The sequence below is a fragment of the Panthera leo genome, chromosome F2 (genome assembly GCF_018350215.1).
Source record: "Panthera leo isolate Ple1 chromosome F2, P.leo_Ple1_pat1.1, whole genome shotgun sequence".
Lineage (NCBI taxonomy): Eukaryota > Metazoa > Chordata > Mammalia > Carnivora > Felidae > Panthera > Panthera leo.
The window spans coordinates 17,347,027-17,360,662 of NC_056695.1; the positions used below are offsets into that span (position 1 = coordinate 17,347,027).

The 13,636-nt window shown below is 39.1% G+C and overlaps 1 protein-coding gene across 3 annotated transcripts in view; it reads left to right on the top strand.

Moving 5' to 3' along the window:
- Nucleotides 1–2,916: 2,916 nt before the first annotated feature.
- The window catches only part of LOC122210693 (serine/threonine-protein kinase Sgk3), a 144,210-nt gene continuing 133,490 nt past the window's right edge, over nucleotides 2,917–13,636 (top strand). Inside the window, exon 1 of one of the 3 annotated variants that reach the window (XM_042923516.1) lies at nucleotides 2,917–3,049. The gene's annotated coding sequence lies outside the window, so the exon portion shown is untranslated. Of the gene's footprint in view, nucleotides 3,050–3,227; nucleotides 3,309–3,353; nucleotides 3,416–13,636 lie in introns of those variants that run through there. The other 2 variants (XM_042923517.1, XM_042923515.1) reach the window with 2 other exon arrangements.

The window sequence follows — 13,636 nt, forward strand, 5'->3', positions numbered from 1 at the left end:
GTTTTTTTCCTGTTACTTTTAGGACTTCTACAAAAAAAAAAAAGAAAAGAAAAGAAAAGAAAACCTCTAAATGTTGACCATTCTTTAAACTAGCACAAAAGAAATATAAATATTGGCATTTTTATATCTGTGTTAGAGCTAATAATAATGATGATGACAATAGCAGTCTACTGATGTTATGTTCCAGGCATTCTACTAAGTTCATTTGATCCTCCTAGCAATTTTATATGATAAACACTATTATTATCTCTGTTTCACTGAGGAGAGACAAGTACTATTATCCTTATGTTACTGATGAAACCAAAGCTCAGAGAGGTAAAATAATTTGCCCAAAGTAGAAAGTGGCAGAGCCAGAACTGAAACCTGAGTCTATTCAATGCCAAAGCTTGTGCTCATAATCTCTACATTATAGATAAAACAGATAAACAAAATATTTGCCCTATCTGTATGGAGTCCTATTTTAAAAGAAAATATTGGAACCCATAGTCTAAACAAAATACTTTCTGTTTTAAAATTTTACTTATATGAAACCTTTCATTTTTAATTTTTTTAAAGTTTATTATTTTGAGGGGGGGGGGAGAGAGAGAGAGAGAGAGAGAGAATGGGGGAAGGGCAGAGAGAGAGAGGGAGAGAGAGAATTCCAAGCAGGCTCTGCACTGTCAGCACAGAGCCCTAGGTGGGGCTCAGTCTCATGAATCATGAGATCATGACCTGAGCTGAAATCAAAAGTTGGATGCTTAACAAACTGAGCCACCCAGGCGCCCCAATTTATATGAAACCTTTAATAAAAGCATAAATATCAGCTAGACATTTAGCTGAACATTCAACAACTTTTCTTTTACAATATAAGCTTAAAAAGATATTGGAACATAAGGGAAAATGGAGATTTGATCTATATAGGTGAATATGATTAATCAAAGTCATCAGCCTTAAAGTGAGCCTTTAAAATTAATTTTAAGTGAAAACCCCTTTAGTATTAAGTTTGTGAATATATTTACAACCTCTAGTATTCTGAAGAAATCAAGCTAGTAAATTGTAGCTTTCTGATTATAAATGCAAAATAACCATTTCTTATTAGTTGAATGTGGCTCATCTACCTTCTTGTCTTAAAATGTAGGAGGTGGTGTGTGTGTGTGTGTGTGTGTGTGTGTGTGTATTCTTCACAGCAGGAAGACAGATTTATCCTGGAAATACAATGGTTTCCAGATGTTTGTTTTTTAAGAGGAAAGGAAAGAAGAAAGGAAGGATGGAAGGAAGGAAGGAAGGAAGGAAGGAAGGAAGGAAGGAGAAAAGAGAAATAAGAAAGAAAGGAAGGAGGAAGGGAGGAAGGAAGAAAGTTGAAATATGGTGATAGACAGGTATGTATGTCTAAGGCGAGAATGATGTCATTCCATTTGGAGTTTATTGACACAAAATTTCTTTTTGTCTGAGAATATTTTCAGCAATGTGAATATGGTTCTAATTAAGAGATACACTGATCACTTGTTGATTTTGTTACAAGGGAGGAAATTCTGTAGCTTCTCTGTGCCTTATTGTGTGGATCACAGGGAAAACATACAAAGGACCATGGCAACGTATTGAACTGTATCTGTTGTACTTTATATCCATTTCCTTGTGCCACTGAAAATCATTGTTTAGAAAGTTCTGCAGGATTATTATATTTCAAAGTATAAAAATTCTGTATTAAACATTCATTTTCTTTAAGAAGGAGAAAGGCATACTGTGTTAAATGACATTACAAATGAATATTCTTGCCTTTACCTGTGGTTTAAATTTTTGAACATTATTTTAAAACATAAGGAAATGTCCCCTGAATTTAGGGAAGCCACACATGAATGCCAGTTCCTCTATAACTACCTTTGGAAGTTTATTCATAGATTTATGGCACATTCTCTGGAATCATATAGTCTGAAGTATAGATGGTTGCCTCAAAATCTGAAACATGATATGGACGTGGGAATCTTTATATAGTTGTTTGAGTCTATCTTCAAGTGACACCTGATAAAACATTAAACTATAGTAGTGTTGTGGGGCAAACAACAACCCACTCTACCTCAACATCCTAACCACCTTACTCCACTCCCACTGAATCATGTAACCCTTAGGTTTTCCACTCATCTTCTCTACCTCCCGCTATCTTACCTGGAAAAAAGGAGACGAGTAAGAGTCTAAAATGCAACCTCTATATTTAAAGAATAAGAAAGAGTCATAAGAAACTGTGAAGTGTGCCCTCAGTTGACTTGGAGATTAATGGGAATGCAAAAAAAAAAAAAAAAAAAAAAAGTAAATCTGAAAAATGTGTGTAAATTTTTCTGTACCCAGGATCTGCCAAATTGTGAACTCTTTACCTATAAACACAAAAGCCAAAACGTTGCTGATGAAAAAGAAAAAGAAAAAAAGAAAGAAAACTTCAAATAATACTAAATGAAGCACAGTTGTTGCCCTAAATTACTCGGATACTCATTCACTTCCCTGAGTTTCCAGTTTACACCCAGCCACAGGCCCACCAGGCCGCTCCTGGGGTGACTCTTACTCCTCTGGCGGTCCAGCGGTCCTGCTCGCTGCCTACGCCAGGGTCATCTTCACCGGGCGGCCGGGAGCGTTGGCCCACGCGGCTCCTGGGCCCCAGGGCGGCAGTCACTGTCAGCGAGGAGCCGTAGCCTCTAGATAGGATCCACCAGTGTCCCCAGAACTTTGCGCGCACGGCGAAGCGGGAGCCAGTCCGCGCGCTGTGGCCCGGGCTTTCGCCGGGGTGCACGGGGAAGAGAGAGGGAGCGGCTTTCGGCGGCCGGGCACGAGCAGGGGCCGCCCAGCCTGAGTCTCCTGCCGCACGCCGGCAGCCCCCGGCTCGGAGCGGGCGCCCTACCGCCGCGCTGCCGGCCGCCCGGCTCTCTCCAGCCGCCCGACACACTGCGGGAGGAGCCGCCGGCCGCCGTGACGCGTCAGGGAGGAAACGGCGGCGCCCGGCGGCCCTGCGGGGAAGGAGGAAGCGCGCGAGTGCGCTCGCCTCCGCCCCGCCGCACTAGGAGGCAGCACCGCGCGGACCGGGGTAGGTGCGGGGACGCGGGGACGCGAGGCGGGTGGGCCGGCCGCAGGGTCCGCGCGCGTCCGGTCGCAGTCGGAGCCCCCCGGGCGGGTGAGACGGGGCGGGGCGAGCGGTGCCCGGGCCTCGACTGCTGCCTCTCCTCGAAGCAAACGTGACTTTTCGACCCCTCAGCCCGAAAACCTCCGAATTGGTCAGAAGGGCAGAAGCAATACCCCCCGCGCAGACCCCGACTCTGAGAGTTGGTGGTCTGTGTTTCCTCGAGGTGAATTCGGATTCTTTTTGATTCCTAAACGCTCGAGCCTTGTCGGTGGACGGACATTGTTAACCCGTGCGCGGCCTCGCAGCTTAGACGAGCCGGGAACTGTGAAGGTGGGGGACCCCCTCCTGGAGTCGAAAGAGGGTGCGGGTCACCTGCGAGGATCAGGGATGGCGGAGGGCAAGGGAGTCATTAACCTGTTGTCAGCGGATGGTAGTCTCAGACTAATGCGTTCCTGTCCTTAAGTTCTCTGTGATTTATTTAAAGCCTTTCCATCTCTTTTAAAGTGAATTTGGCTCTATTGGTTCCCTCAGCTTTAGCATTAATATGTACCATCTAGAGTGCTTTGAGATTTTTAGATTTGTCATTTTTAGTGGTGGTCAGTTGGAAAGGTAGAAGAGAGAAGGAGTTCATCTCTTGAGACTTAAACTCCATCATTTAATTTTGCACAGTGATTTCTAAAACATAAGTTGAATTTCGGTTCTGCACCAAGAGACTATATATTTGAGATGCAGGTACACTTGAGATGCAAGAATAAATACAGAGCACTATAGTTTCTAAATCTGTATTTAAAAATATTAGAGTTTAGTGTGTTTTGATTCTCTACTTTGTCTCTAGGTTGAGGATTTACCCAACCAATCTGGGAAGTGACTTATTTATTTAACAAACACTTAAATGGCTCTTACTACATGCTTGGGCTCCTTCTAAATGTTTTATAAATATTAACTCAAATTGTTAACTAAAAATACTAAATTGTAGCAGTTCTAGCAGTGAAGAGGTTGTGTACACTTCAGTTCCCCAAATGTCATTGCAAGAACTAGAAACATTAGAGGAAGTTTCAGGCATATTTTAGGACTGGGTGTGCCTTCTGGTGCACTTGGCTACCACTCCTGTAAGACAAGCCACCACCCCTTCATTCCCTGGGGGAAGGGAGTCTGGAGCTACAGGAATGAAACCTCTTCCTTTCAGATCTCCACCAGATCCCTAGTGTCTTCTATAAGATGGTCTTTCTCATCCACTATACTGTCCATCATTATTAGCTAACTCTGGAGAGACCAGAACTTCTCCCTTTTTTCAACTGCCACTACCCTGAGCCTAATTTTGTTTTTAAAAGGAGCTTTGTTCCTAATCTGTTTGACAATTGATGAAACCATAGTTTAGTGAAATATACCATAAAATAGAATGTTTTGGTTTGTACACATCAACATAACAAATAATGCTCTGTGATTTCACTGCCATTTACTGTTGGTAATGTTGAGTTGATAGGTCAATCTGGTAGATGCCCATTTTGTGATTTGCAGACATATAGAGAGAATATTTTTCCAGAATAAAGTACCCTCTTCAAATGAGTCCTTGGCCTGATAGATTGTTACAGACCCAAAACGGTGAATCATGGTTTTTGTCATTATGGTGATTATCAATTTGATGTCAAAATCTGTATGTTATACTAGCTTTCTCTCTTTGTAGCGTTTTCTCTCTCTCTCATTTAAATTTCCAGAGAGATGATTAAATGAGACTCTAAGCCTTATTTAATAGGTTTATGAAGTATCTCCTGGAAGTAGGAAGGCTCACTTTCCTCTGATATAATTTATGGCACAACAGTGGCATTCATGAATTCAGTTCAGTGAAATGACAACTAATACTTTCCTGTATTACAGAGTACTTCCAGATATATTTGTGAAGTTGGCAGCCATTTTTTTTTAAGTTTGTTTATTTATTTATTTATTTTGGCGGGGGGGGGGGGGGGGTAGAATTCCAAGCAGAATCTGCACTCACAGAGTCCAAGGTGGGGCTTGAAGTCATTAACCATGAGATCATGACCTGAGCTGAAACTAAGAGTCAGACACTTAACCGACTCAGCCACTGAGGTACCCTTAGCAGCCATTTTTTATTCGTGCTTTTACAGATGAGGAAACTGAGGCAGAGAAATGTTAAAATGCTTTAACCAGTATTGTATAGCTAGTGGGAGACAGAGCTTGAATAGAGAGCAGGTGTGTGGACACAGCTTGGCATGTGCCAGTCTGTAGTAAACGTTGTGGATGAATGACTCCAAATGACTTCAGATTTCTTGCTCTTTCTATAAACATTATGCCTCTCAAATACCATAATTGATTTGTGCCTAAGAGATTTCCAGGCCTATACCAATATCTCTCAGTTATTTCAAACAGTATCTGATACAATAAACATCTTGTCTACAAAAAGAGATGAGAATGCTTTTTGGACTCATTTCATAGGATTTATCCACTTTGGCTTTTGAAAATGCAAATAGGTTGGTTATTTTTTTTCTTCTAAAATATCTTCCTTTTTCCCTATGATTTGGAGATAGTTTAGATTGGACATACGGTTTCATTGTTTGTGTTGATAGCTTCCTTATCTCTCCCTGCTCATTTAAGGTCATTTTTAAGGACTACAAATCACTGTAGGTTTTCAATGTCAGTGAACTCAATTAAGCTACTTAGATTCAAACACAATGATCATAGATACTGTCTTTTTTTTGCGGTGGGGGGGGGGGAAGCATCTGACGTTACTACTACTGAATTCTTTGAAATGTTCCAAGTCCTTTAGTATAAAGGAGCTTTAAAAAAAGTTTTTTTTAGTGTTTACTTTTGAGAGAGAGAGAGACAGTGGGAACAGGGGACGGGCAGAGAGAGAGAGGAAGACAGAATCTGAAGTAGGCTCCTAGCACAGAGCCCGATGCGGGGCTCAAACTCATGAACTGTGAGATCATGACCTGAGCCAAAGCCAGACACTTCACCGACTGAGCCACCCAGGCACCCCAAGGATCTTTTTTTTTTTAAACAAACCAAAAAACCCCTCAACTATTTATATCCTTCCAGCATAATCACTGAATCCTAACGTATGTAACCTCCAGATAGATAACCTTCAATTAGAGAGGAAATATGGCCATTACCTGGAGGGAGGAATTGAGAAGGGTATCATGGAAAAAAGAGAGATGGGATGGACTTACCCATGAGGGATATTAGGTGGTAAGAAGCTCTTAATGAAGCCAGACTGAGTCATCTGCCTGTCAACATTCTTCTATGTGGGGGTGGAATAAAATACTTTTGAAACCTGCCTTGTTTCAGAAACCACTTTACCTTTTCTGATCCTCATGTTTTTTCTCTCTCTTTCTTTTTAATTCATGTAAATTACTGACTAAAGTGCTGATTCATGAAACTTAAATTATGTAACATGTTATTCCTGATAGAAACAGCTCCCATGTTATTTTAAGGGACTCAGTGCTTCTGTTTTCCTTTACCTATTCCATTACCTATGGTGGCTTCTTTGTTCTCATTTCACTTTTTTTTTTTTTTTCCTATTTCATGGAGAAAAGTAAATCTAAGAGGTGCCGATTCCACCTTTTGTAGTTCATGTCAGAGTAATTTTAACTCAGTACTAACTTTGAGTTAATTGTCTTGCTGAGGAAGACGACATGGAAATCAAATGATGAAGTCCGATTCAGAGCATCAATAAGGAAAATTTTATTACCTGTATGAAACAGAGCCAGGGAACTTTCAAAGGGAATTTGGGCAGTGTACAATATCCTTGCCCTTGCCCAGTTTCCCACAGCCTCTCCTATTCCCCACGTCCTACAACCTGTCTTGGTCCATCTCCTTGTAGTCAGCGTTTCTTCTGTTACTCAAAACCAAAATCTGGTTTCCTCAGGTGGGGTTGGGGGTGGGGGTGAGTGAAAGGAGGGTAGGAGGGCGATGATATAAAGGGAATTATTGTAGGGTAAGAGATTGATAATGTGTAAGATGGAAGAGAGGAGATGTGTGGGTGAAGTAAGATATTTAGTGTGCTCTCAGGGTGGATTTGTGCAGAGTGCTGGCCCCTCAACAGGGCCATAAATATAGGGGAGACCTACATGTGATCAAAGAATGTCTGGCAAGGATTAAAAACATCTGTGATATTGTATGATATCAGCAGGCAGAGCTCGTTTTGACCACCAAATGCAGAAGTATCATTATAGGTAGCTGTTTCTTCAGGCTGTGTTAGAAATTTGTCTGCACATAATCAACATGTAGAGGGCTGATTTAATGGCTTTTAACTTGAGAGGAGGAATGATTTGATAGGACTTTGCTGAGTAAAGGCCTGGATTTTGTACCTTTTTAAAGGCTTACTTTTTTTTGGAGAATGCCTGTAGCTTTGAGATGATAATATTATTTATTTTACTGTATTTACTGTATTAAAATACATTGTATTTATATTGCATATAGTAATGAATATGATTCATGTTAGTTGCTTCCATTCAGGTTCTGGATATATTTTCTATGCCAGTCAATACCAATTTTTTTTTTCTATAGGTAAAATAGACTTCATATACAATATGTGCATACACGAAATTGGACTCATTGATAGACTAACCATTCCAGAGAGTGCTGGATGAGATGTCTTCAAGTACAGTGCGGTGTCACTAGGACTTGACTAATTGTTTGCTTGAGTTCAAAAATGAGAAGCACCTTTATTTCTCTAGTTATTTATTTCCCTGTTTTTAAAATAAAAATAGATTAAAATTAACTTAAAATGATCTGGTTTCCAATTCAGCATCCATATATGCACACAAAAATACATATAGGACCAAGTGTATAGACTATATAATCTAATGCACATGTATATTATATAATATGACTAGCTAAGAAAGAATATAAGAATCATATCCTTAGTTTCCCAAGAAAATGCTATACATCATCTTTCCCCCACATTTGTATTATTGTGTTGTGTGTTTTCTAAACATTATGTTTGATTTACACCTTTGTAATTCAAAGGTATGCATGCCCTTAAATTCAAGCAACTGAGAAGTATGTTACATAAAAAATAAGTCATCTCCGGGGCGCCTGGGTGGCTCGGTCGGTTAAGCGTCCAACTTCGGCTCAGGTCATGATCTCACGGTATTTGGGTTCGAGCCCCGCATCGGGCTCTGAGCTGACAGCTCAGAGCCTGGAGCGTGTTTCAGATTCTGTGTCTCCCTTTCTCTGTGACCCTCCCCCATTCATGCTCTGTCTCTCTCTGTCTCAAAAATAAATAAACGTTAAAAAAAATTAAAAAAAAAAAATAAGTCATCTCCACTCAATCTTACCTACAAAGAGAACCACTGCCAGTTTTTATACCCTTCTAGACTTTTTCCCATGTTTATATAAATTTGTGTATCTGTAAATGTACATTGAGGGTTTTTTTTTAATGGTAATCATTCTATACAATTTGTTTTTTTCTTATTTAGTACTTGATCATGGACATCTATAGATGTATGTAAAATTTGACAGTTACATAGTTAATAATTTATCCATTTTCTAGTTCCAATATTTATATGCTCCCTCTTTAGTGTCTTTTAAAATATATTTAAATCACCAAAGTAATACATTTTTTCAAGAAAATTCTAAAGAAAAAGAGAAAATGGGGGCGCCTGGGTGGCTCAGTCAGTTAAGTGTCTGACTCTTTATTTCGTCTCAGGTCATGATCTCATGGTTCCTGAGTTGGAGCCCTGTATGGGGCTCTGCTCTGACAGCGTGGAGCCTGCTTGGGAAACAGGCTCTCTCTCTCTCTCTCTCTCTCTCTCTCTCTCTCTCTCTCTCTCTAATAAAATTAAAAAAAAAAAAGAGAGAGAAAATAAGAATCACCAAAATCTGCCATCCATTAATAATCACTACTAGCATTTTAGAGTATATCTTTCTAAACTTCTGTGTGTGCATATCCATATTTTCAATGCCATTTAAAAAATTTCTCTTAGCATAACACTCTCCAGTTCCATCCATGTTATGCTAAGTGAAATAAGTCATACAGAAAAAGACAGATACCATATGTTTTCACTCTTATGTGGGTCCTGAGAAACTTAACAGAAGACCATGGGGGAGAGGAAGGAAAAAAAAAAAGTTAGGGAGGGAGCCAAACCATAAGAGACTCTTAAAAACTGAGAATAAACTGAGGGTTGATGGGGGGTGGGGTGGGAGGGAGGGGAGGGTGCGTGATGGGCATTGAGGAGGGCACCTGTTGGGATGAGCACTGGGTGTTGTATGGAAACCAATTTGACAATAAATTCCATATTAAAAAAATAAAAAATTTCTCTTATACAGGCATGCTTTGTTGGTTAGAGAATCATGTTTATGTAGCCAACCAACGTCATAGATTCCATGCATGTTTGAACCAGTTATTTACAGTTTCCTGGCCACCTGCCATACCCTAAACCTAGATAACACTCATGGAAATTTATACTATACTGCTCATCAAGGGGATGAGGTGAAGGTATGTAGATGGACTGACAAATCCATCCAAATCAGCATAAATCCTTCTAGTGGAAGTCAGTCAATATTTGTATTTTAAGTACATATAAAATACAAGATGTTTAAGAAGAGAAATAATGAAATATTAACATGCACTTGACTGTGATCACTACAGGAGAAGCAGAAGTAATAGACTTGAACCAAGAAAAGTGTTAAATTCAGTTAAGAATTAGAATAGCTGAACTTTTGATGTTTTGAAATCGTCTCTGAGTGATAAGTATGTGGTTTGGACTATTTGGTTTAATAAAGCTCCCACCAGTGGTAGGGAGGAATAGGTGATCTTGAAGTTCCCTGTGATCCTATTCTATTATATAGACTGTCTCAGAGTTAGTAACACCTGACTTAGTATAATTTCATGCATACAACTCCCTAGTTGCATACTAATGCCACCAGTCTTTCCAGACAGCACCTGTCCAGGCTAATATCTCTCCACCCACTGAGCATGTGCACAGCTATCACCCACACAGTCCTCGTATATCTTTTTTCCCGCCTTCCTCCCTTTCTGACAGTTTAGTAGCTTTTAAACCTCCCCACCCCCTTTTCTTCCAGCTTTTGCTTCAAGGAAATTTCTGTTCTTTTTCCATCCCACTCTCTTCATTTTCATCTTGAGCAAAAAAGATACTAATCATGGTGATACAGTTAGGAACAAGCCTTTCATAAGGGAAAGGAAAGCTTTTAGTTTGGGAGGGAAGGTAGACATTATAAAGAACCAGTGGTTTCAACCTTCAAAGTCCTTGAGAATACCCAGTAATTCCTTTCAAAATATCCATAGAAGTCTCCACCCACCTCCTTTTCTCTAAATAACCTGGTTTTCCTTAAGCATTAGCATTTATAATGAAATTTAAAACTGTTTATAATTTTGCAGGGGGGGAGTTCATATCATTGCAATAGCATTCTTTTGTGCTACTTTTTTCCTGTTGAAGATGTTAGCTATATAATGGATTGAGTTCACTGTTTTGGTCATGAAAGCTAACTCCTAGAAAAGACCACTCTTCCTTTCAGAAAACACATCTAGCTCTAGATACCTGGCTTAAAAACAGTCTCTTTTGTTTTAAGTAAGTGGAACACTAAGAAAGCTATTTTAGATTAAAGGCTAGCTGTCTTTGAAAAGTGGTATGTCAAGATTCCAAACCCTTTCCTTCCAGATTTGCATCAGCAGAGATATGCATTGGTGAGAAGCATAGATCAGCCTTTGATCCTTGGGAGTCAGAGAAGAAGCAATACTGGTTACAAGAATGATAGGTTGCCACTGGAGAGTCTCTCAAGTCAGGCCCAGGTAGCTGACTTTATACTATCTTCAGCTCAGCTGTAAAAGTGCTTTGGCGAGGTGTTTTGAGGAGCTCCACACCAAGACAATAGCTGCTTAATAGCTACACTGAGAGTAAAGGCCTATTATTTTCATAAATATGAATGAAAAAGGTTGTGAAAAGACATTTTTATTCAGCTTTCAAACAACATGATGCTAAAATTGATGATGGCTTAAACATGAAAGTACTATGTCATTTGCTTATTTGAGCTAGGTTAGTAAACATTCAGAAATTGAGACTGCTAGAATTTAAAAAAGTGGTTCTTATTTTTGTAGTTCTATGTGTGCATACTTGGCATTTAATGCATTCTGACACAAGTAGCTCTCTTTTCTGATTGATCTCCTTTTATCCCTCCTCTCTCTTTTCTCTTCTCATGAATATTTGGTTAATTTTTTTTTTTTTTTTTGTCTATAAGGAAATGATTTCTTTTTAATTAATGAAAGATACTTGTGTTTTATCAGAGAACATTTTTAAAGAGATTAATAAGGCTGTGCCCCCTTTTCTCCTTGAATTTTGTTTCCTCCTTTGGATTTCCTTTATTTCTGATTCCCATTGACATTAACATCATTTATGTTCCTCCTTTTAAAAGTCCACTCAAGTGTGAACAAAAGTCCTTGACCTGTTGATTTATTTGTTGCTTTTATTTGACATTTAGGATTAAAAATTTGCCTTTGAAATGCAGAATGGTATTATAAATTGCTACTTTTGTGTAGAAAAACAAGTAAAGAATAAGAATATATTTTTGCTTTGCTTGTCTTAAGCACAGACAGACTCTGGAAGGCTACTTAAGAAATTAACACTGTTTATCAAGTGGGATTGGGTGATGAGAGCTGTGTGGGTAGGGGCAGGGATGGGAAGCAGACTTTTCACGGTGTATCTTTTGTATACTCTTGTTAGAATCGTGTGAATATATAGCCCACTATAAAAATCCTTTTTAAAATCATGTCTATGGGGGGCACCTGGGTGGCTCAGTCAGCTAAGTGTCTGACTCTTGATCTCAGCTTAGTGTTTTTTTTTTTTTTAATGTTTATTTTTGAGAGAGAGAGAGAGAGAGAGACAGAGCATGAGCAGGGGAGGGACAAAGAGAGAAGGAGACCCAGAATCTGAAGCAGGCTCCAGGCTCTGAGCTGTCTGCACAGAGCCTGATGCAGGGCTTGAACTCACGAACCGCAAGATCATGCCCAGAGCCTAAGTTGGACGCTTAATCGACTGAGCCTCCCAGGTGCCCCTCAGCTTAGGTCTTGATCTCAGGGTCGTGAGTTCAGGCCCAGCATTGGGCTCCATGCTGGGTGTGGAGCCTACTTTAAAAAAAAATTTTTTTTAATTAAAAAAAAATCATGTCTATGGGTTTCCTGACTTACAGAAAATAGATCTACCCTTTTCTGTTTTCCCTTTTCCATATGTCCAATAACACAATTTTATATTTTTATTTTAAAAATTTTAATTCCAATTAATATACAGTGTAATATTAGTTTCACGTGTACAATAGAGCAATTCATCACTTCCATACATCACTGGTGCTCATCACAACAAATACACTCCCTAATCCCTTTACCTATTCAACGCATCCTCCTACCCACCTCCCCTCTGGTAACCATCAGTTTTCTATAATTAAGAGTCTGTTTTTTGATTTGTCTCTCTCAAAAAAGTTGTTCTTTTAAATCTTTTTTAAAAGAATCCTTTTGTAGTCTAGTCTCAAAGGACTAATAGTATTTTGCGGGCATCTTGACCTGTTCCCTTCTGCTCTCTCAAGTGTGGTGGCTAAGATTCATTATTAAGCCTTCCCTTAGGAAATCCTGATACTGCAAATGCAGCCAGATCTTAAGTTATTGTTGGCTTATTCGCTGAATCATTTAACTGAAAATGTCTGCAGTATTCTGCCAACTGGATACTCCGTTGTTTCCTAATAAAATGATTAGATAATACCAACATAATTAGTGGAAAATTAGTTGATTTTCCCCCTATGGTATCTTGTATCTTATCATCATGATTATAATTTACCTACTTAAGATTGTATGAGTATGATGCTTGTAGAAAATAAAGTTTGATTTACTTTTAGTATTTAGATAATTCTGCTCTTTTCAGCACACACTAAGCCAAATAGTTTCTTTCATCAGAATTTTTTTTTTTAGTTTTTGCCATTTATGACCTGTATTTTACTTTGTGGAGAGCAAAGAGAAAGGAATATTGTTGAGTATCTACCACGTGTTGGGTGCTTTCAGACATTATTTTATTAGATACTTAGAATAACTCTGGGGAGCAGGTGACTAGTTTTATTTTACAGATGAGCAAATTGGGGCTCAGTGAGGTTTTGAAGGTAGCTATATGTAGGCAACACAGGACAGTGCTGATCTGAACACATCTACCTGGATTTACCAGGAGATCTCCTCTGCCTTTGAGAAGGGGTTAAAAGCCGACTCTGCTCAAACCCCTCATCTGAAAGAACAGACAGAATTGATTTACAGATAACTCAGATTACCATCTGCTGTTGAGGTAGTAGTTAAATGAGTTTGAAGACTGGCTTTTCAGTTTTACTTTATTATTCTGAGATTACGTTTTTTTTTTTTTTTTAATTTAGTAACTGGTGCCTGACTTCAAGGAGAAAGCTTACTGAAAATGTCTTAAATATAATATATTTCTTAATGAAAAAGAGCTTAAAGTTCTAAATTTAATTACTGAATGGGTTAAATCCCGAACCTAGAGGTTTTGAACGCTTTATGTTGGAATCTGCAGAGGTATTAAACTCCTA